General features: G+C 42.7%; 1 protein-coding gene across 5 annotated transcripts in view; it reads right to left on the reverse strand.

The window, feature by feature from the left end:
• Window positions 1–24,931, reverse strand: part of GRM3 (glutamate metabotropic receptor 3) — a 107,077-nt gene that overhangs the window by 60,602 nt on the left and 21,544 nt on the right. For 2 of the 5 annotated variants that reach the window (XM_030015559.1, XM_030015561.2), the window contains exon 2: window positions 7,835–7,944. The exons of 2 other annotated variants lie outside the window; for them this stretch is intronic. The gene's annotated coding sequence lies outside the window, so the exon portion shown is untranslated. The remainder of the gene's footprint in view (window positions 1–7,834; window positions 7,945–24,931) is intronic. One more of the 5 variants, XM_030015560.1, reaches the window with a different exon arrangement.

Raw genomic sequence — 24,931 nt, forward strand, 5'->3', positions numbered from 1 at the left:
CAGTAGCTCAGTAGCAGGTCAGACCATTGCTGAGCCTGGGGCCAAATTCTGGGTGTTCCACTGGTAGCACCTGGGCAGAGGGGAATTGCGGAAGGAGAACGAGCCCATAAATGGGAAGGAATTCAGGGGAAGTTTTAAAATTCATTTTCTAGGGCAGAATGGTAGCTTTGACAAAATCCTAGACCTTTAAGCTACATGACGTTTGCAGGAGAAAAGAACTGCAGTTCACAGGGGTTTAAATTAAATGGCCTTATGCTCTTTTAGGACCATCACACTAAATTTAGCAACATGTAGTGAAATACCCTCCCTTCAGAGCTCAGTCCCAGCTGCCTGGCCACAGAGGGTGCTGGTACACTTTTTCTCAAAAAGGCAAAATCAGTGTGACAAAAATCCTTTGCCTTTTCCTATTACACACAGGAGTGAAAAACATACATGCAGAATGGTGGAGTCCTGTGAAAGTAGGTGACAATATTTAAAATGGTAAATTCTATGGCATCTCTTCAATATGAAATGAAGACAATACTTGAGTAACAGCCTACATGTGCTTTATCACAGGCTGCATGTTTTCCGTACATCCCAGTAGGCTGCAGAAGAGACACCTTCATCTGCACTGTGAAGGTCTCTCATGCAGAGGTAACAGGTATTAGACATAGTCAGTCATCCTGACTTAAGGATGTCTCACTGGCTTGGATAAGCTACTGAATGCTTTCAGTGTGCCCTACCTGCAGCTTTCCTCTCTAAAACAAGGCTGCAAGGCGTGAAATTGGGGTTTACTGAATTTAGAGCTGAACGTCCACTGATTTCACTCAAACCCAGGCTATCCCCAGATGACACCTGAGTCTCAGCTTGTGTGTTTTCTTTCTGACGTTGTATAAAGCCAGGGCACTTTATTTTTTCCAAAGCAGATACATCGTCTGGTGGTTTCCAGCTGATGCAAGATAGGTTACAACAGTGATATAGCCTATCCAAGCAAGTGAGCTTACTGAAACTCTATTTTCCTGTGACTTTTTCTCCAGGGAGGATTCTCCAGTGTCTGCTATTGTGGCTGAGCTCACTCTTCAGCCTTTTTTTTTCAGTGGGATTTTAATCTTGTTCTCCATTCCTTTACTCAGCCACCTTCCTTTCCTCAAAAGCGAACCTGTAACAAATTAATGTCTTTGAGGCCTGTATTTTGTACAATTTTGTTGAAACTGGCTGACATTCAAACTTTATTGGAATTGACAGTTAATGTCATTGCATAAGCCCTATTTCCTTAGGAAACCAGCCTTCAAAAGACCAGAGCATGCTATGAGCATTCGATTATCCTTGAGATGTCCCAGCCTCTAACATTTAAACCTCTCCTATTGTTATGTAAGCCAATAGCACAGTTTTACTTCTGGAATTAGTCAATTATAGGATGTGATTCCTCTAATATATTTTAGACATCGGGAGAGGATGAAATAAATTGCACCCAACCATATCTGTTTCTCTCCACTGGCAGCGAAGAGGGCCTGTGGAACCAGACAATGGAGTTTTCTGCATCGAGTGAACTCTTCAGACTCCCCATTTAGTCAATGAGGTCAGTGTAGCCAAAAGAGATTGGCATGCAATTCATTTTACCAAACGGAGGCATCTGTTTTAGGCTGAATCACACCCTACACTCTATTGACTATATTGATGAAATCCACATTAAGTCAGCTCACATGCAGACATCTACAACAAAGATGTCCAGATAAGATGGATTCCCCTTCATGCACTCTTAGCTTTTGGTATAGCTAAAGACCAGTCCCTCTGCCACATTACTATCATACTCCCATGTGCCTTAGTACCAAAAAGCCCTGCTCTGTGAAGGAGGAGCAATACCATATGAAATAGGAAGAGCACACAGTTTGCAAATCCATTTTCTCTATGGGTAATGTTTCAGTTTCATTCTGGAATCATTGATTTTCTGGCTTCGAGCTGTTTCCTTCATCAAGCCCAGAGGATAAATTTTTTGCACTGCATCGTTCTCTTTTCTGTGGCTAATGCTAGCTTATTTTCCTTCAAATCTTATGTAAAGCTTTTACAGGGGAATACATCTATGATATGCTCTTAGGCTTGTTTTTTGGAAAAATATGAATAAACCAGAATAAACTGGAAGATTGTTAGTGTCTTTTGCAGATTATCTGTGTACCAACACTACTCACAGGAAAATGCAAAGTCGATTAAAACCCACCAAGTGTAATAAATATGTTTTTTGATTCTGTCAGCATGGCTAAAGTTGAAAGTTAATGGCAAATCCATAATACAGTCATAGAGATCAAATGACATATCAGTCTATAAGCTTGCATTCATGACAGATAAATGCTCTTATTATCTTTACAGCATGCCCCAGTTAGTCCAGCATGAATGTGGTGAGTTAACTTGGTACTCTATAGTTAAAATGCTTGCATGTAGGAAGTTTGCTTTTTATGATAGGACTGCAAATGCTAGAAGTTCTGTTTCTTCAGTCTGTGGACTCTTCCCTTCACTGACTACTGTTCAGCTCAGTCCCTCAGCAGCTCTCAAATGTATCCCACTCCTTGTTCCAAGTTGCAATCTCCTTGTGTTCCTCTTCCAAACCTTCCCCCTCTTCATGTTAGCAGCCCCTTTCTCCCAAGTTATTTTTACACTGCAAGACGTTTTGGACGCCCTTAGCATTTCAGTGGCATGTGGTTTTTTTTTCATTCTACCTGACTGTGCTGGAGATGGAGAAGAGACTCTTCTGGTGATCAGCCCTACTATGGCTGGCTGCTGAGAACAGCAATTGCAGTAAAATTCTGGTTTTGCTTCTGTGATTTTGTCATTCTTTGCATAGATAAGCTGGTCCCAAGCAGAGTGAAGCAATGCAGCCTCTTTCTCTGCTTTGAGGGATTATTCTGGGTGGCATCAGAAGCACTGAGAGGCTCAAGTGTTTTCAGCGAGGGCAGACTCTTTAAAGGCTTCAGCTACTGGTCTCTTAAGATGGTTTTCCTGAGTATGTATAAGCGGTGATTATGTTGAAGGTCTGGTAGCAGCCCAGCTTCAGGATATGCTCAGAGGTTTAATAAAAGTCTCCACCAAATGACTCCTGAGCTCACTCTCAGTGTCCTGCTTCAAAGCATGAGCAATTGCTTTCTGAAGAAAAGCTTGCTAGATTTTTTTAAATGGCAAAGCAACAGTCCTTCCATCTCCATTTGTACCTCTTGCACAATTCCTGGCTGAAACTTTCTCACCCTCAGCACACTCTCAGCTCACCTTAAAGTGAACCTCAAACAGACCACACCCTACATTTCCATTCAGCTAGGGCTCGAGAGACACATGATGGCAAGTCTTTGACAAGTTTAGCAACAGGCACCACTGAAAGGGTCTCTTACACAGAGAGAAAACGTGTATGTTTTTCAAGCTGAATTCAAGAATTTGTGTCAGTTGCTGAATCAACATCCATTGGAGTCAACATGAGACCTTTGACTGGCTCCACTGGTTCATTGAGTCAGGAGCATTATAGACTTGAACTATGAGCTCTCATGTACCAACAGACTGTTTTGAGCTAAGACTGTAATCATGTGGAATAAAACACTGTGCCAGGCAATGGCCAAATTAAGTACTGGTGAAAAAGAGTCCATTTGTGTCATCATGATTATCTCGTTGATGGATCTGGATGGACCATTGTTAACATTAAAACCTTTTTGTTCTCTTGTTCCAGCTATTCAGAATTATTCATTCACCCTGAAAGAATATTTTGTACTTAAACTGAATCTTAGGACCTTACTTAGAACCACTTAAGATCTTAAATTAAATATGAGTGTAATGTGGGAAGGCATAGAAATGTAATACAAAGATCCATAATTTTTCAAGTGGAAAAATTAAATTCCTCCCTCCTTCCCTTTCTGATGTGATGGATCTAGTACAAAGTATATTGAATTTGAATAGGTGTAGTAAGAAAGCCAGAGAGCTTTAATAGATATCTGCATGTGATGTAGAGCTGGATCTTGTCTTCAGGTATATGGACACACGTGCATTCACTGTCTGGGACAGCAGTTTAACCTGACACATGCAAATGAACTAATTAATTTTGCCAGATGCATGCTGGTGCCCCTGAGTGACTGCTGCAAGTGTGGGTAGGTCCTCATTGTAAACATATTTAGTAAAGGAACAAATCGATCTGCAAAATGAGCTTGTGGGCCATGTTAACATGTCTATTAGAGGTCCATATAAGTACACCAACTGATTATTTTCATTTCTGATAGAAGGTGTAAACTTTCTCCATTGATACTTAAAAGTCAACAGGACTAACTTATGAATTTGTTATTGCATCTCAGGAGCCATGGAGAAGAAATTGAAAACTCATCAGTTGGCCAGCATGGAGGCTCAGAGGTTTGATGCTTTCAGCTGTTAAGCCTGCTGTTTCAGAGAACCCATTTTAAACTCCTAGATCTGCTGCTTAAATCAATGTGCTGATATTTGGTTGGAAGCAATACAGTTCCAAACAGGGCAAGCAATTTATAAAATTTCCATCAGCCTAAGAGTAGCAATGAGCATATATATGCATGCCTGCATGTGGGCTTTCTGGCTGCTTTCAACATTCAGGAAACAATTACAGGAGAGCATTAGCTGTGTTTCAGCGCATATTGTGAGTCTAAAGCAATGGCATGACCTTCACTCAGGGACTGTTAGTATCCCGGATGGCTCAGCGAGGCAACAGGGAAGTAAACCAGTAACACACCTCATTTTCCTTTGGTTACTTCTCCGTTTTGAACACATAACCCTTACACTCAGAAATATTTTTTCATGGAGTTGTGAACAGCTCTCTCCTTTTCACTAGCTGAACTAATAAACAAGAATATTTTGTACTTCTCCACCACATGCAAATCCCTTTATGACTGGGGATAAATGCCATCCCTGTGTTCTACCAATGAGAAGCTGTGAAGAAAATGAATTATGGCATGAATCAATGGTAGAAGATGAAAAGCTCACTTCTTTTCCAGTGCTAGGATCTAACTCTCAGAGATGATCAGTCTCTAAGAGCAATGAAGAGAACAAGAAGCTAGAGGCAGTGGGGTATTGCCTTCAGTACAGCCCAGTCTGTACACAGGAAGAAGTGGTTCCTGTTATAACACTGATACGCTGCAAAAAGTAGACACCAGTTAGGGTACAAAAATTCTTTTTCAGGTCTTCATTATCCTAAGCTTATTTGTTTCTCCTCAAACACATTAACTGAATTCTCATTTCTCTTTACAAATACTGCCTCACTTAAATTAGAACACTGTGGCCATGCCACTAACCCTTTACAAAGCTATTTTTCCAGAAAGGTGATGAATTTCAATGGGGAAGTGACTGCATAGCCAGTAGCAGAACCAAGAGGAGGGAAAGAGAAAATCCTGACATTTTCTATGAAGGTGTCCTTCAGCATTTTTTGACTTTAGGACAATATCTAATTTAAAGACTCACTTCCCCAAATCTCTTAGGAAAACTCAGGTACACCCTTTATTTCCTGCAGTCAACTCATTAAAACTCATAGGAATTTTTTTATTGGCTTTGGGCTCACAATATAATATACAAAATCCCCTTCCATTTGTTGGAAGGGCTCCAGTCTAGTAAGTAAAACAGTGCACTGAAACTTGGTTCCAGTCTCATCTCTGTCTTTGGCTCACCTCTTTGTGCCTATATAAAATGGGGATAATAATACTTTCTGACCTTGTGGTTGCGTCCTAAGAATTAATGTTTGTAATGTGCTATACACTCCTCCAGTGAATGGTAGTCTCGTCAGTGAGTACACTCTGTTCTTCCTTGCATGGAGGTAAATTAGGTATGCCTCTGGTGGCAGGAGAAATTTGGCCCCATTGGATAGCAACATTAATCCCATCTTCTCCAGGCTTCAGCCAGATTTCATTCAGCTGGCGACATGCCTCAGACCAAACTTCAATGTTGTGACATATCTTACAGGGAAAGATTTTTTTTTCGTGGTTATGAGAGGGTGTATTGGTAGGTTGAGCAAGAACTAGGAGCACACACTCTGGCAGAAGAGGAGGTACTCTCCAGAGAATTACATCACCTGCATCCTCTAAATGGATTGAAGGAAGAAAAATTAAATAAGGCATATGGGGTCATCTTTGCTGCTAGCATGTAGAGAAAAAGTCATAAGCTAGCCATCTTCTCAGGGCTCCCTCTTCTTTCTGGGCACACGCAAGTTCCTTAGAAAAATCCCATGGGATTTTCAGAGCACCTGGGTCTGGCTCCTGCTCCAAAGTGCGTTCTGGAGAGCCTTTCTAATGACCGTGGGGGAGCGTAGCGTGGCCAGCTGAAATATGAGGGTGTCAATAACCTCTATTGATTTGAATCTAAATTACCTTGGGACAGAGCAACTGGCATAGATGGACAGCACGTAGGCAGTGGTACTTGGCAGGCTGACACTGCTTTCTGAAGCCAGCCTTCATCTTGCAGCCAGAAGAAGGATGGTGCTGGGAAGTCCTCCTGACTGTACTGAAAATAGCCAGCCTACAGCTCAGGGTGCAGCCCACAATGTGCTGGGGGATCCCGACACCGAGGAAGCCCTCTCCCCAAACAACCATTAGTCTGTGACCCCATATCATGACAAGCATCAACTAAAACGTCAGCACACACCGTTCTGGCAAGCAGGAGTTATTAATGATATTAATTATTCATATATTTCAATTTTATTTAATAATTGGCTTATTTCTATGTTCACATTACTGTGCCCTTACTCCAACACTTACACACACTCAAAGGTCATACTATAAATACATTTAATACTTCCACAAATACAAATGCTTTTGTTTGTTTTTTGATGTTTACTTGCTTGACTGGAGCATTCCACTTGAGCCTCATACCCTAGTTAGTTACAACAGATTGCGAAGTGGGATTCATGCCTGGGTAAAGATAGTTTGCTTGCTTTACAACACCAAGATAAATGCCGGTCTGAAGCATTGTCATGAGGTCAATCAGGTCTAAGATTTTAAGCACCGAAAGATTTACAATTCTATTTTGACAGCCCCTCTGCTCCTCCTCCCCTTTCCCCCAGCAATAAGACTCATTTAAAGCTTTAAAATATGGGAAGCAGAAAAGGAGTCATTAATTTTACTTACACAACAGCATTCGCACTTGCAAGGTTTTGACAGCTTCACTAAACCCAAAGGAATTCAGATAGCTATAGCAAATGAATGCGTACCAATACTCGTATTGAAAGGAGGTAGTTTTCAGGGCTGAACACATATTTTCTTCCTGCAGGAAGCTGACACTGATGAGAGTATGTAGGATGTTTTACTACCGCATTCACGTGATCCTACTTAATGTTCTTTTTCCTCCTGTTCAGCATATTCTCTTTGTGTTTCTGAAATCAATAGAACTGCAGCAAGTCAACAGATTATTTCAGTATCTCTTAGGATGCACTGCCTTTACCACCATACTTAGTACCTATTGTTTTTGGTAAGGCAAATAGACTCCTTAAATGTTATATTTGCTACTTAGAAAGTTCAGTTGTTGACTGTGTCTTTTGGGGGATGAGAAATCCAATTGCAGAAAGCTAAACGTATATGCATGGAGCTGAATGATTTTGGAAACAAATACTGTGGGATTTTATTTTTTATCACTGTCATGATTTTGGATGGAAAATGGAAAACTTGCAATGAATTCATAATAGGCCATTGCATTTCCATCTGAGACAGAAGGAGCGCGCTTACTTCTTCAGAAGGGAAGACAGATGAAGACAGGCAAGCTGCAGAATAAAACAAGAATTAAGTGGTAGCCACTTGCTGATCATTGTTCTGCTATCTGTCCATTATCTGTCTGGGTGTAGGTAGTAAATACCACATGAATTTAAATAAAACCCATTACTCACACTCACTTACAGACGGTGATGATAAGAGTTGCTTGACAGATCTTACACAGGAAACTCGGATGTAATTGAGCCCGTTGCTGTGTTGATTCTCCTCCAGCAAAATCCTCTACCTGTGCAGGAATATTTTAAGACCTCACTAAATTTGAAATGGTGACAGAGTGTTAGGGCTTTTCGCTTATTTGTTTTTTGTATCATTATTGGATCTCTACAATAACAGATGGTGAAATCTCTCCTGAGTAAGCCAAATGCCAGTGCTTTTTCTTACAGGATGTCATGCAAAAGTGCTAACAGCTCGGCTTCTATTAGTACTAGAAACTGATGGGCCTGCTCCAGTGCCTTTTAAAGTTCCTGGGTGTCTTTGGATCAGCTCCTTGACACATCTGAATGAGGCAGGCAATCTGCTTTAAACACTTCCTTATTATTCCCAGAGTTTCTGTTGGACATGCTCTTAAACAAGCTAATAATCTCTCTTTAAAGAACACTTTCTTTTTATAATACACAGGCTCCCTTATACACAAGTATAAGGTCAGGGCAGTTGGCAGGTAGTTTTAAAACACCTATTTGCTTTTCCTTCTTGAATGAGGGACTGCTTGTTTCTGAGATGGCCACTGCTGGTAGCTTGTGTTTGCTGGCAGCAAACACCTATAAGTTTACAGTTGACAGAGATTAGATGTGTGACAATCATTTTGACCAGACTTGTCTTTCCTTGGTCCTTTCCCTGCGTCTTTTGCTGTGCCATACTGAAGGAACATGGCTTAATGGCTATAAAGGGAGACTTAGAGCTATTTCATGCTCCTAGAGCTGTCCTAATTGACTCTTTTCTCTCATCATGATTAACTTATGAGCTGATGATCAGGAAATCTCAACTGAATTCACAGTTCTGTGTCAGGTGTGACTGTAGACACATTACTCCATCCCTGTAAGTCCCATATTCCCCACTGGTGGTATGAGAGAAGTTGGAGTCCTTTCATCACACTGATGGCCTGTGAAAGTAAGTTTGGGTATATTTATAAAGTCCCTAAATTCAGATTTTCTTCTATTATATCACCCTGTGTTTCATGTTAAGATTCTTATTTTCAAGCATACATACCTATTTATGTTCACTTGTTTCATTGGATTACTTTTTGATTTATGGATCAAAAGGTTTTAGAAGATACATTGCTTAGAACACGACTGTGAAATGCATGAATCGAGGAGTATATAGATATCTCAAAACTGTAGCAGCATTTGGCTGTTAGTTGGGGTTGCGGGAGAGGAAATGAGTGGATAAATGTGTTTGAGAAGCACCTGTAACAAAAGTCCTAAGCCAATGGCTCTCAATTCACAGTGTTCAATGCATCACTGCACAGGCACAGAGCAAAACTCCAGACCCCTGGAAGAGAAGCCAGACTGGTGGCATACTGAGCAGGGGATGCCTGCAGCTGGTGGGGAGGGACAAGGTGCCGGCTGGGTTAGTCCTGAGATGCCTTCCTCGGAGCTGTAGGGAAGTGGAGGGAGGTGCTCCTGCATCCGTGTAGTCCATGGCATTTATCCTTCTCTGCGTGTATTCTCTCCTCACCAAAAAGCTTGCCTGTACTTCACTTGCTTTGTCTCAGACACCATCAGAGGAGGAGGAACTCATGGTGGTCCCCAGACAAAGAAGGATTTGCGTTGTTGAACCTCTGGTTTGAACACGTCCCACACTGGCGCTCAGGTTTGAGTCTTTCCTTTGCGCTTAAAGAAAATGGCAGATAAGTGCTTCTCATCCCCTCCCTGGTTCCTCAGATGAGATAGATACCTGGATTTGTGACAAATATTGTAGTTTAAGCATTGTGTAAGTATAACTAGGAGTCCTAACAAGGCAGAACGCTCACTGCAGCAGGTTTTATACGCATGCCGAGAGGGAGTCCTTCCCTCTTTATCTCTGGGACTGTCTGTGTTGGATAACAGCCAATAGCTGGCAGTGAACACTGAGTGACTCAGTAGTAAAAGGACTAGATATCTGCAAACCTGATACAACCCTAGTTACGTACAGATGTTCATGGTTTTGGGCTTTCATTGCTCTAGGCTCCTTTGTTTTCCAGAAGGATAAGCCCTGACTTTATCCACTTTGGCACTTTCCTTGAGAGAGGAGACAGATAGTAGAGGGACAGAGGAAAGAAGGGGATTCATATGAAATGTCTTAAAGGAGAGTAAATTTCTTTTGACTGCTTCCTGTGGAGTTTTCATATTTATTGGGAAGGAAATCATGCTCAGCAATTGTCATTGCCTCCCAGAGAAGTGCTGCATCCGTTTGAAGGTACATATTGTGTCAAAGCTCACTGTCTCTCAGACATGACATGTGACAGCTGAAATCATTTGGGATGCTCCAGTTAAAGGAATTGAGGTCCAAATTCCCAGGAGCTGTGGACAGTTTCTGTATATAAAAGTCTCTTTGAGTATAAAGGGGATTTTTCAAAAGCATTGAAAATCTGTTTTAGCTGCTCTCATAGAGTTAATTCTGCATTCTCTTGATCACCCAAATAGCCCTTCACTACATCTGATCCAGTTTTGCTGCAATTATCTTAGCAAATAGGATGGGACATGGACCACTCTAGCCTGGATACCATCTGGCACAGCTGTGCTGTACCCTTACAGCTAAAATGTCTGGCACTCCAGAACTGGATGGTCACATCCCAGGAGTCTGTTGTGAACTCTACTGGGGCTGAGACAGACAGTCTCCAGCCTCTTCCCAGGAGTTGTCTTGGGAGAGTTATCTTGGTCAAAACTCAAGGGCCAGAGACTGTGTTAGCAATTAAGTGATATGGATGATCATATTCTGGTGTGTGTCACTGTTTAAGAGCTGTAGCTGCAACCTTCGAGCTCCTCTGTCATGAATACAGATGATCAGAACTGTGCACAGTTCAGATGAGGATGCTAGACACTAGTGTCAATAGGTATGTCTAGTCTCATAAATTAAATTTACGTGGGACCATTCTCAGGCAATGAGATCATTAGGCCCACAGTGGTGCACCCCCATACAGCTAACCTCTCTCAGCCTCTAAAACAGGGTGCCCACATTGAAAATGTATATGGTGAACGGTCCCCACTATGTGCTAAGTCCCAAGCTATGTCTAGGAAGTATTTGGGACACTATCATGTCCCAAAAGAACTCCGTGACTCAGGTCAGAACTATGCCAGAGATCATTCAAGCAATTTCTCAGTGTGGGCAATCAGATTATATTGTCTAGGAGTTTTCACTGGCACTGTTTAGCTTAATAGTAATACACAAAGACAGTCCTCACTACTTCTGCTAGAGAAATCTTGTCTGATGCATCCTAGTACTGAATTTGCTTTGCTAATAGCTGCATCAAGATTGTTCCCGGACATCCTCTTGTGGATGAGAAAACTTGTGTGTCTTTTCCTAAGAGGTCTCCAGTATAAGCCTCCAGGTGCTAACAGGAATTCCTCATACTTTCCTAAAGCTGAAAGCTCCTTTGCCGAAAACAGCAGAGGAGACACACACACAAGCAGTGAATGCAACTTCCAGGGTATAGACAGAAAGGATATTTTCTGTAGATGCAAGGTAGTGTTGGTGCCATTGCACAGGATACCATTTAAAACTTGTGTATAATCCATGTATTATTGTGAAAATAATAACGGAAATAGGAATAGGTGCAGAAAAGGACTACTACAATAACCAGGGGATGGGTGAGCCTGTTTTAAGGGAGGAGAGCAATGTGGCTTCACTTATTTAGCTGAGTAGAAGGAAGGCTGAAGTTTTTGACAGCTATCCATAGACACTTCAGGGGGCTGAGTACTCAGGAGGGAGGAGACTAAAAGACATTTCTGGCACAAGAACAAATGATGATAACCTGGTCCTGAATAAATGGACATTGGAAATTATAAAGAAGTTTCTAAGCAGCAGAGGAATGAAGTTTTGGAAAAGCCTTCCAACAGCAGGAATAAAAGCCAAAAAATCAAAATTGAAGACAGAGCTTAAGAAATCCATAGAAGGGAATGTATGACCTGATGGCGCATGACAGCAGGAACTGAACTCAGTGACCAAAGAGGTCCCTTCAAATCATATCTCTGATGATCTGAGAAGTATCTAAGGAGACCATGTCCCATTGATCTGCAATGACAGAGAAGGTGGAGACCGAGTCTCAATCTCTCCAGAGCTAAATGCATGATGATGTCCTTGAGCAACAGTCCTGCCATTCCATATAATAGCAAAAGAGCCCAGGAATAGCTTCTGTGCAGACACACACAGTAACTTGATATAACACAGCTGGGGGAGAATGGACTGAAAGAGTTATTTACCCTAATCTGTGTTTGCAGTATCTTTTGTCCTGGGTATGCTATAAGCACGAGAAATAAATAGGCAGATATCTAGATACAAATTTTAAATCCATCAGATCTTAAATTCAAGAGCTTTTGTATCCAAATGGCTGCTTCATGCCCTATATTCTCTGAGTTGTGCTTAATCCTTTCAGCACATAAGGCATGTAAAAACCACCCACCCACTACTTCAGAGCCATTTTTCTTCATCTAAATGAAATTTCTTTAGTTCCATTCATCTTTACAGCTCATTCAACAGGTCCCTCTGCAGCAGTGAAGGGAAGCATGTTTCAATGTGCTAATCCAGCTCGGAGATGGATTAATTGACTCACAGGCCCCTCTGATCACTAGCCAGATGTCTCTCCCCAGCTGGCAAGCCTTACTAATTTTCTTGTTGTTGTTGTTGTTAATTCTGGGTTTCCAGCCAGCGGGGGCCCTTCTCCACTCAATCAAGGGCAACATGCCCTCTGCCGACATTTTGTGTTCTTTGGCCTGCTTTCCCTTGGGCAAAGATATTCAGCTATAAACCTCCTCTCCTGGCTCTTTGTCATCTGGCCTGTGGCCCCTGGAGAGAAGTCTCCTGGTGCGGTTGCACTTGTGTGTCTGGCGTGTTGGGCCACCACGGGGCAGCGCTTGTGCATGCTCGGGGTGGGTGATGGAGGCATAGGGGGCCTGCAGTGCCAATTTCAAGAAGTGGTCCAAAATTTCAGGTCTGTGCGTTCAGTTTTTGGGAAAACATAACAAGAGTTAGGAGCATTTCCTTCACCAGGCTGGGCGCTACGAAATGACATGGGAGCTAACTCTCAAGAGTGCTTGGAAGGACTGAGTACGAGTAGGCCAGTTAGGACACGAAATTGGGAAGCAATGTAACATAAAGGATGGTTTGAAGATGGGATGTGTGAGTGCTCCAGGCTCCATTCCTGATTCTGTCATTGGCCCTGATGTCTTGAGCAAGACACTTCACTTTTCTGGTACTTCTGTTTTCTTGTGCCTAACAGAGGTTTAATGATAACCTTATTTTAAAAATATCTACTAATGAGCAAGACACGGTGTGAATTAAGTATCGCTTTCATCACTGAACATACAGCCATGTATTTTCAGTGTGAAGGCTTCTGCAATGACTTGCAGTGATTTAGCTAAAACTGTGTTACTGCCAAATGGAAAGGTGTCAATTTTGGCCAGACTATAGAACATTGCTTTTACCCAATGTCTTGGGTCTTTATTGTGATTACATTGAGTAGAAATTTAATCTATCAAGAATTCATCTGTATGGTGCAACCTTTATTCACCTCTGTGGTGACTTCCTCACACAAGTTTTGGGGGGTGAGTTGTCACTGAAAGAGGACAACTGAGAGTACTGGCAGCAGTAGGAATATCTGAAGATTTGTACTTTTTAACACCAAGACCATGGAGCCCAGCTATACATATAACTGAACCAACCTTATGGTTTCTGAATCATAAAGGTGGAGCCCTGGTTTTCTAGTTTCTCACTAATGGGGGTCATTTATCCCAAGCTGCAAAAAAATGAATTCCTGGACTATATGAATCCTTTCCCTTTCTCTTCCTTTCCCCTCCCCTATAATAAGCTGACAGAAAGCAGTTGCCCAGAATAGAAAAAAACCAACTCCCAAACACTTCTCCTTGACTGCACAGTTGTTTTTTTTCATTAGAAAAGAAGTTGCAAAATATTTTTTCATGACAAGATCAAGAAGAGCACAGCTTGAGGAGAAAGAAATAAGAAGTTCATCTAAGGTGTGAACATAAGAGTTCAGCTGCATTTGCTATGGACCAAACACTTCCTACTCCAACTAAAAATGGGGAGGAGGTAATTTCTTCAGGATTAGAGCAGTTGCTTACAATTCATAGGGATGTAAATAAGAAGAAAATCTCACTCTTGTAATTTAGCATCTTTGGTCTTTTTTAGCTTAGGTACGTGCCTTGTATAAATCTCACCACTAATTTCTTCCCACATTAGGCATAGCCCCGGGGAAGTTGTTTTACAGGGAACTTAAGGCTTCGACCTTTGATCACTGTAACCTGGCTTCTCACAACCCCGAAAACAAGTGTCTAAAAAAATGAAATGTGAACAACATGCACCATCAATATCAATTACTGCGTTGTTATGTGGTAAATTTTCCCCACAGGGGGTGAGCAATTCACTTGACGTGTTTGGCAAAGGGTTTGATTCTCCTCCCCTCTCGCAGCGATGTGATGCTGACATCTCTCTCTACACTTCAGTGGGGTGCAGAGCGGAGTAAGGGAGCGCAGAATCAGACCCAAAGCCTCTGCGAGCACAGAGAAAAGCGGTCTCTGTCAGGAGAGGGTTTATGCAGTCTGAACAGTGAGCTGCAATCTTTGAAGAAAAGACTTCAAAGAAAAAAGGAGAAAAGAAACAATGTCTAATCTTCATACAAATGTGCTCAGGGGTCTCTGAAACTCAGAAGCTTCCAAGATTTAAGAATTAATTATCACTTGCCAGAAGCAAGCTTTATTCACAGGTAACGGTTACAGCAATCCGAGTCCTTTAGGTGTAAAATTCATGGAATTATATTGAACTGGTTAAAGCTCAGTAAATCACCGTATTTCCCTTCGGTGTACTTGCACATTTTCCAAATGTTTGATCTTATCCTTCACATTGTTTATGCAGGATATATGATAGCAGCTCCTAAAGTTTCATCTTTCAAAGGAGATACACTTGGAAATATTTTGGTACAAGCACTGTGACTTGCAGGTTTGCATTAAAACATGCAACAAAGCGGTCCAGCTTCTCAGTTCCTGTAGAGCAACACAGCCCTGTTGGCTTCTATTTACCGCAGCAAAAGACAAGACTCTAAATCATTTGTCAGCTCCACAGCTGTATAAATAGCGAGGAGCACTGTGAATGACTAAAAGCAAAGCACTGCTGTTCCGATTCCTCTTAGTGGAACGGTGTGTGTAAAATGTCCCTCAGGCCAGCTGAGGTGTTCAGGATATCTCAACACCTCACAGGCTTTATTGTATTTGTCCTTACAATACCTTTTTGAGTAAGCACTCCTGTTATAGCCATTTTACACCTGAAGTTTTAAACCTACGGAGGTGATATGAGCCACAGTTGCAGGGCAAGTTAGTGGTGAAATCAAGAATTAAACATTGAGGCATCTGGAGGACTCAGTTATGCGATGAAGTTATTGTGATCAAGAAAGTGAATAATTTGTTGTGAATATCTGACCGGACGCATACTCAGGCCACAGTAAAGTGTAGTTTAAATCCTGCATTTACGGCAAGCTGAAGGTGTGAACCCAGCTGGCTGGTGTGGCTCAGCTGCTGCACAGAAATACATTAACCCACAACAACTTGATTGCGCATCCCAGCCCTCTCTTCTATAAAGCACTCTCTGTCTTTCATCTGTAAGACTTCAGTGAAAACAGGTGCTGCAGAAGCTTATGAGAGACCTGCACCTCTGCGGGGAACCAGTTCCCTGACACAAACAAGGGTCTTCAGACCCAGAGCAGCTGTATCTGATATACAATTAAAAAAATTGCCTCTCTTAAAATGTCAGTGAGCCAAGGCACCTGTACAGAAGAGAAAGGGAATGAAAGACAAAGACCGGGTCAAATGCAGCCACTTTGAAAGAATGAATCTCACTGGCAGGATTGCAATTGCTTCATTTTGTGTTTATAGCCATATGGCTTTTGAGGTTAGATGCAATTTGTCTTGATATTTGCCCACCAGCAGTCAGGAGGCATCTGCAACTGTTGTCTCCCCATACATATGAATACTTTGCATCCTGATAATAAGCAGACCCAACCACTATGCACCCCCAGCATTGCCAAAGAGGTGGCAAACATAGATCTGCTTTTGCTTGGGAGTCACTGGCCATCACAGAGGGTCTAAACAACACCGGGGCATTGCGTTATCCCGTGTTAGCATGCAGAAGGATGCAAAGGACAGAGTTTGACCCTGGTGTTGCATTACAGGCAGGGCTGTGGGTGTTTGTTTTCAAAGGAAATTTTCTTCTGCGAACATTCAGAAAAAATCCCAGGCAGTCTTCTCTCACTGACTGTGGCAGCTCCCAAGACAACAAAACCGAAGGTAACTGGTGCTGCCTCTCCCTCCAAATGGGAAATGTTGATATTTCAAGTATTTGTTTAACTGCAGATAGTTGACACAGCTTGTGAGAAATTATTCTGGGAGGAAAGGAAACCTCCCAAACTCCTCCGCTTCCTTTGCCCTGGGCTCCTCTCGGCTCCCACTGGGTGCTCTGAATCACCTCACCAGGAATGACCCTGCTCCAGAGCGGGGTCCTCCACCCCTTCCGCAGGATTAATGTTTTCCTGCAGCCATCCCCTCGTGCCAGAGCCAGGGATTGAGGGGTGCACAGGGAGCAGATCCTCGGCGGCTATAAAGGGTCCTGGCATCAGTGGGGCCAAGCTGCCACCCCCCAGCCCAGACCGGGTAGATAGATAAAGTAGACTCTGGCCCCGAGTGACTTGGTACCAAAACAAGCAATCTGGTACTGAGCTATTTTTGCCCGGTGGGGGATATTTGATGTGTTTGTTCTAAGATTTTGGTGTCACTTATCACATGCCTGTTATAATGCATTGCCTGAGGCATAATTAAATTCAAAGGGCATGTCTGTGTTGAAAGGGAGGGTTGCAATTTGTTGGTGTTAGGATTTTTCATTAAAAACCAAGCAGTTTTTCTGACTGGCAGGAACAATGGTTACAGAACAAAAATTCTATTAAAAAAAGAGAAGGCAAAGGATTTTCTTTTTTTTTAACAACTACCTGCCTGACATTCCCACACTGACTTGGAATAATGCCCAGCATTTAAAAATAGCGGGATTGTAACATCAAGACAAGGCAAAGAGAAGAAGAGCCTTGACGTTAAGAAAGGTCTGGCAGGTGACAGGTATAGCTTACATAGGTATATATCTATGTATCTTTATGCACACAAATATCTATATCTATATGTGTGTGTGTGTTAGTATGTGTATGTGTTTCATCTCCAGATGAGAAATTTGCCTTTGCTGCTGAAGTTTCCCTGAAAGCTCAGTTAATTAGTTCTCATAACACCCATGGAGGCAGACATTAGTATCATCCTTATCCGCAGATGAGGAGATAGGAAAGAGCACAGAGAGAAGGAAGCACAGAGAGATTAAGGGATTTCTACTACAGTAAATTCAGTGCAGAGCTGGGAATTCGGTCCAGCAGGCAAAATCTTAACCCTATTAAAAGCAATGGGAGACTAACTTAAGAGATGCCTGGATTTGGCAATTTTGCTTGCTTTGTTCAAACCTATCTGATCTGTTCACAGTTACATGTGTCCTGATGATGCCTTGAAAAGAAAATCGCACCTCTGACTGTCTACAGCTCCTGGTCAAGTCTCAGCTGAGTCCCTCAGTCCCAGAGCTTCATAACAGGAGCTGAATCTTTCTGTGAGGGACTCCGTACCATACATTTACATATATCTCAAAAAATAGTCTGGAGTGATAAGTGAAGTAATTTAAGATCTTCCTAAACTGATTACTCTATTCTCCCAGGCCACCAGGGTCACGGGAACTGAAATTTTACATCTCTAGTTGCTATATTCCACAGCACAGTAATATCAAGAAATGGCTGGAGGGTTTCAGCTACATTTAAAATAGATTGGGCAAAGCCAGCTCATTAAAAAAAAAAAAAAAAAAAAAAAAAAAAGATGTCCTCATTTTATAATGGCTTTCGTGCCTTCTTGCTTATATACTTGTTCCAGGGCAATATTTTCATGTTATTATGGTGTTTTCAGTTCTTATTTTTAAGTTCAGTTCATTAATGGTGGTAGAACACTTTGAAGTAGAAAATGTAAGTGCTAAGTGGTATCACTGACACACTTTCAAGGCAATGCTTTTGCCTTCCCAGAGGTCATGTGAAGCAAATGTGTCACACCTGCAAATGCGCATAAATTGCTGCTGGCAGTAGAGGGCCAGATTTCCCTCGAAACTGTTGCAGCAGCTGTACGCTGGCTGCAGGTGCCTGGAAGAGGATTCCTCTTTTTGGCAGGGAGCTGGTCTGCCAAGGAGGGGTCTGCCAGCTAGAAACCGAGTCCCCAGCCTTGCTGTGAGGAGCCTGGCAGCAAAGCAGCTGTGGGGCAGAGCTCCACTGTCTGGTACTTCTTATCTGCTGGATAAAAATCCCCTAAACCCACCTGAAAGTCACGCAGTGACTCCTCCAGTGTTTGGCACCAAATCTCGAAAGTTTGTTCTTTCTCAACAAGAGCGTAATGGTCTAATGGAGTGCAGCGCGTATGGGGTCACGGGGGGAGGGAGGACTGCGGGGGTGGGCAGGAGGTGTTCCTGCTGGAGCATCTTTGAACACGGGCACCGTTTCACGGGGCTCGTCTGGAGCTGCGGTGCAGTGCTGTCGAACACCGGGCTTTACTTCTCGCTTGCCTCCAGCCTGAAGGATCACAGGGCGGGAGACGGGTTACCAACACCTGAGACAAGGTCTTCTCTGTGGTGGGTGGTATCTGTACGCTCCTATAGCCTGCTTGAGAAGTCCGCAGCGTCCAGGTTAATTTTGAAAATCTGCTACTGCAGCTGTGGCCCGGCTGCTCGTATCCCCTCGCCGTCACCCGCCGGGGTGTGGGCACACAGGAGGGATCCTGTCTATCGATCCCGGGATACGATTTGGACGTACGCACTGCTGCTTGCAGAGAGCAAAGCGGGAAGCTGTCCTGGCGCTGTATGGCAGCCTTCCTGCTGAACTACAACAACACAGCCGCCCCGCTCACCCCAGAGTTGTGATTTATTACCTTGTCATATTTCAAAAGCCAAAGCAGGTTGAGCTTGGTCAGTGCTTAGATGGAGAGGTCTCCAAGGAAAACACAAGAGCTAGAGGAAATGTTCCCTGAATCAGAGCCGGGGCAATAATCCAGCACGGTGCTAAAGATGTTGCTGTTGGACTGATTGTAAAATCAATGTATTGGCCACTGGTGGTCCGTGGGGAGGGAATGTAACACCTAACGTGACTGGACAATAGCTGCCAGGTATTTCTCTTCCTACAAGGGTCATCTCTACAGCGGGTGTAAATTGGATGAACCGAAGATGATGAATCCGGCTGATTGCTTTCTCTGCTGTGTCTTGTTATATGGATTTAGAGGCTTGGTTGTTTTTCTTTGTCCTCTTCCTTTGTGTGTTACATAATTCCTTACATGGCATGGAAGCACACAAGGTACAAGAACAGGCAAAAATTTAGTGATTTTTTTTTTTTTTCTAATAACATTCCCAGCTTCTGGAAATCCATAGCTTAAGAATCCCCTTAAAGTTTTTTTCTCCTTAAGACTATTGGTTATGTGGACTTGATTTTTCTCTCATCATTTCCACAGAACTATCTGAAAGCTCAGGCTGATCACCACTGTTTGCAAGGTTGGATCCATTATCTACCAGCTTCTTATACAGGGCAGCAGCTCTGTGCCTGTCCCACAAAGATAACTGGCCACATCTGTTCCCATTAGCTCTTTAGATGTTGTGGTCCAGATCCTGAATTCTGCCTGCCGGAGCCCTGGGACAGTGCATTTTTCTGCAATGAAGCGTGCATGCTGATTATTCGTTACGTAGTTTGTTTGAAACAGTGCCAGTCAAGGAACGTAGACATTTCCTTTCTGTGAAGCAAGCTACATGCATGTAATAAAAGACAAGATCCCTTTTGTAATTGCAAAAAGTGTACTAAAAGAACACTGATCTGAATTTAAAGAGATAATGAAAATGAACAGTTTCATCCATGCACCAGTTTGGCCCCTCTGGTTTCTAAAGAAGTATCTTTTCTTCATCTGTCCTCCATTTGTAGCACAAAAAGAAACATTTTTCCATGGGATGATGGAATTCAGATTCAAAAGCTGTGGTTTTGTCTCCTGTTTCTGTGTTTCTGGTTTAACAGTTGCAAATTTGAAGAAGGAAATGTGATAAATGATCCCATACTAAAATCTGCAAATCGACTGGAGCATCTCTACCCACTCCACTATTTTAGGTGGTCATTTCAAGAATGAACCACCCGGACACCTTTGAGGACAGCAGGGCGTTTAAGAACTGCCGCTGCAAACACTCTGTGACTGTAGTAATTAACTGTGGCTCTCCGCTGGGAAAGCGAAGCCTTGATAAGCACATTACAAAACCATTGTCAGGAGTACAAGTGCTTTGAAGAGAGCACTGAAAGGAATTTTGCTTCAGAATATAAGAAAGTATGTAATGTGAGATTTCTCGAAGGAAAAGATTATGCTTTATTTGGGCTTTTCTATACAGGCTGAGAAGCAGAATGTGAGAATACTTCACAACTTATTTAGGAACACAGACATTTGCAGGCTGGACTGCACCCAAGTCCAATCTAGTCCAGCATCTTGTGTCAAAGAGTGGCCAGCACCAGATGCTGCAGGGGAAGGTACAAGAGAATTTGTAGAGGTTATGTTTTCACAAGTGTGGGAAACATCTTCCTAATTTCCAGTTATTGTTGTTGCTGGTATTATGTGTAGATTTAATTTCTATCTACAGACTTTAGATATCATTGTCCAAAGCATAAAATGCTTCCTCCCAGTCATACCCTGAATGACTATAATCAAGCCAAAAAAACCTGACTTTCACCCATGCAGTTAGCTATTCCAGTGCATGTTTCCAGTACAGATACCCATAATATGCTTCAGCTCGCTGGCACAGAAATGACCACTTTCCTTTGGCCAGAGAGCAGTCAAGGCAAATGGGAATCTACCCTGTGGTTTTGAACGAGGTGCAGGATTTTTTCCGACTGTCATGCCAGCAGATCAAGACCAAAGCTCCCCCCAGCCCTCACAGAGGGGACGCAGAGGAGGCGTTGGCCAGGCTGGGACCCTGTTGATGGGGGTTCTTACTGGTACTGGTTGCCTATGGGCAAGTTGTTTCCCATCTCTGTGCTGCTTCTACAGAGGAGAGATACTGGCACTTGCCTTCTTTGCAAAGCAGTGTGATTGATAGCTGTGGCTAAAAAATAACTGTAGAACATAACAGAAGAGATTGTTTTTTATGATTATCAGCTCCACCACTGAAACTGCTTGAAACCACCCACAAATCTCTTCCTTAGACAGAGAAGAACACATTCACCTCCATGCAAAGCTTCTCCTTATGTTCCTCCCGTAGAACTAAGCTGAGCCTTTGACTTTTATATCTTGATATTGGCTTTTTTTGTTATTATTATTAATATTATTAAAAACCCACAACTTAACTGTGGTCGGATCCCTCATTGAGCTGCAGTAGAGGAAGGACATTTGCACTGGAAATTAATATGGCTAGCATGTCTGCTTTGGTTTTGAGGATAATGTTTTCATGTTCTTTTCCTTTCTTCCCTAGCTTTCTTCTCTTTTGTGTCTGCCTGCCTCTTTCCCGTTTCTTTCACAGTCGCTATTTTTGTTCCAAGCAAAGAACTTGGTCATGCTCTCACCCTCTCATGGGCTCTGTGTACACTTGTAGTCAGGCTAGCAAACCTGACTCTCTCTGGAGCCAAAATTGCATCCTTCCCTTGCCCTTTTCATACCCTCTGCCTCATCGCAGTTTTGCGTCTCTCATTTCCCGGGTTTCCCCCTGTCGTGCCGTGTTCCTGGGGGGCAGCAGTGCCTCGCTGCTGGCACATCTGGCTGGGGCTGGCTTGGGTGCCGTCGGTGGCTCTGATGCAGAGCTCCTGTTGGACGCTGGGCCAGTCACTCATCTCCCATCTGATGTATTTTATCCACTTCAATCACATGATTTTCAGGGAAAGGGACAGTCTGTTACTCTTTGTCATTACCCACTATAGCACAACACGGCTCCCCTGTGGTTCAAGGCACCATATGCTTCTTTAATATACACAGTCACTTTGATGTGCCCTCACCTTTCTCTGAACTCACTTCACCCTTCTGTCCCTCCTTCCTCCTCTCTCTCCTGTTCTTTTAACACAGTCTTCCTTTTCGGCACTGTGGTCCTTCTTCCTTTCCCCCACGCTGTCCTCGCCCTCCTCCAGGGCTGTGCTGCCAAGCCTTGGGCAGCGGTCCTGGGGTGGAGACGGGGCTGGGACCAGGGGCCAGCAAAAGTCTGCCAGGAAAGGTCAAGCCACTTTGACCCTTCTCCCTTTGGAGGGAGTGGGGATTTCTATGCCTGATCCTAAGTGGGCAGGGAAATAAAGGGAGAGAAGAGGCAGAGCTGTCTAAAGAGCTCAGCAGCAGTGACACAGCTCGTTGAAAAGGCTGTGTGAGCAACAAGAAGCAAACCTTGCTGGAAGGAGTATTTAACATCTTGCTTGCAAAGCCTCGTTCCTTGGAGGTCTGCAGTCATTTTATCACTTCCATTTTCGTGTCTGCCCTAATCTGTCCGTTTTCTTGTTTATTGTTTTCTCCAGTTCTGTTCAGCCCTTCTTCCTACCATTCCCATCAGGCCTATGGGTTGCTTCACTCCGACCAATGTTCCTAAAATCCCTTGATTGGGGTGCTCCAATGAGGCAACAATTAATTCCTGTATCTGTAATTTGTTTATCTTCTTCTATAGAGTCTTACAACAAGCCTCAGGAGAGGGATATAAATGATGAATGCAGGTTAATAACACAGGAGTCTGCAGAAAATTGCATTAAGATGGCACAGCAATAATAGGTATAAAAACAACTGAAGCATGTGGTGAAACCCCTACTATATCATAATATTTCCACTGGTAATATACATCGTAGTCTGTACTAAAAAATCTGAAACTTAAAAGTGATAAAAAATTAATGCCTCCAAACTGCTACTGAGAAGAAAGAAGGTTAGGCAAATTATTCCCACTTGTTACGATAGGTGAAAAAAATAAGCAAAATAGGTAAATTTAATCCTATTTAATTTTAATCATCCAAAGGACTGGAGCCTAGCCATGTATATCAACACAGCTCCCTCTCTCATCAGTGCAGAACGGCAGAGACCTCAAGGGAGACAGATTCATCCCAATCCCAGAAAAATGCTTAAAAAAGGGGGAGGTGAAGACCCTGGCTCTCCCTTAACTGGAGAAGACTAATTAATCTAGTCTTATGTAGACAGGATGTCTAACCCTTCCAACAGCTACACTTGGGAGCTTCGTCCTTCTCAAAGACATTTTTAAAAAATGGCCTAAGGTCACTCTGGCATGACTAGGATTAGCAGAACTATTTGTGGTTTCTAATATTCTGAAAAAGGGGTAAGACCATTTCTATTTGTTTAATAACACAGAGGCAGCTCATGGATTTTGCTAGATGCACTGGAAAGTCTCTGGCAGACGTGAGGTGTTGAAAGCAGAGCTACACAGTTGCACCAGATGCTCAACTACCTGTATATCATCTTTGTAAACATTTTGTGTACCTGTGTGAGCCTAAGGGGAAGTTACCTGTGTGAGCTAATATCACACAGGGGTTTGAGAATAGCTGCCACAAATCTTCAAGCAGGCAAACAAACCAGAGAAGCCTTGCCTCTCATGAACAGTTTATCATTCTGCTTTAACAGGTTGAGAGGGTTGACAAGAAGTGATGAAGGAAGTAGTCACATTGATATGAAAAGGGAAATCTGCTTCGCTTGGTCCAGTAATGAATCAAGAGAATGAGAGATGGACACTATCTTTGGAGCACCAACTGGACAAATGCATAGGACAACCTTTCAAGAAATCAGAAACCAGAACACCTTATGTGTCAGGACACAGGTATTGCAGAGATGTAGCTGCCAGAGTGACTGGAAAATTATGAGAGCTACCTGCTGAACTAAGAACACGCGTAGGGTTTGTCATCGTGGTGAAATATGTTTCTACTAATATATTTCAGCATAAATAGTACTGATGTTGTTTTTTTAAATGATAGCATAAAGATGAATTGGGTAAATCCTTAGGTTAGAGGTGCATTCCTAGGGAGCCAAGAGTGCAAAATCCCACTTCAATGGGATAATGTAGAAGAAAGTACTGTGGAAAAGTACTTAAGTGAAGAAAAACAATCCATATAATTGTCTGTTCTTCCAAAGCCTTAGACAGAAATCTGTCTGAAACACTGTTTTCAGTGTGTGATCTGGTAGCCCAGAGACTGCTTTTAAGGCAAGGATTTTGATTTTTTTTTTTTTAAATGTTATTTCCCAGTAACAGTAAAATTGCAGTTTTCAAACTGTGGTATGTGAATCTGCACAGGTCCGGGATTAATTTCCTGACATCCATGCTTTTCTAGTTTTCTGAGAAAAGCAACCCTTATGACAATACACTTACAGAAGAATTTGCATCCACAGGGGGAAATAGGAAGTGTTTAGCAATGAGAAAAAGAGTGAAAACGACTGTTACAAAAAGCGTATTTTTTAACTCGACACAAGAGAAAAGGGATCAAGATTCCTGTGGCCTTTTTTTAAATGGAAACACCTTGGTTAATGGAGGACCACCTACACTTGTATCAAGAAAGATTGAAAAGCAGAGAAGTTAGATGTCAACAATCATTGACACCGTCAACGACAATGACACTGTCATTGCCCAGGAAAGTAGTGCAGAAAGTGCTGAACTGAAGTCAGACTTGCTAAACTCATCCCTGGGAATTGGAGATTTAGACCGTGGCCTAAATCTCCAACCTGGTGCGTGAGCCATGGCCCTTTGCTCTGAGAAATGGGAGATCTGAAATCTTATCATCACCCTTGATGAGGGGGAGAGAGGCCAGGAGGCTGGCAAGAGGCATTTAGGAAGGGGAAAGCGCTGACTGCCATTTTTATTGCAACAATATAAATGTAGCATGGGCCTCTGCATGTTGCTAGCCAGCTGTTTTTAGATGATGATGGCATCTATTTTAGCACAATGCAAATTTGGGGGGTATTTTATTATCCAGCAGGCTG

The sequence above is a fragment of the Aquila chrysaetos genome, chromosome 5 (genome assembly GCF_900496995.4).
Source record: "Aquila chrysaetos chrysaetos chromosome 5, bAquChr1.4, whole genome shotgun sequence".
NCBI lineage: Eukaryota > Metazoa > Chordata > Aves > Accipitriformes > Accipitridae > Aquila > Aquila chrysaetos.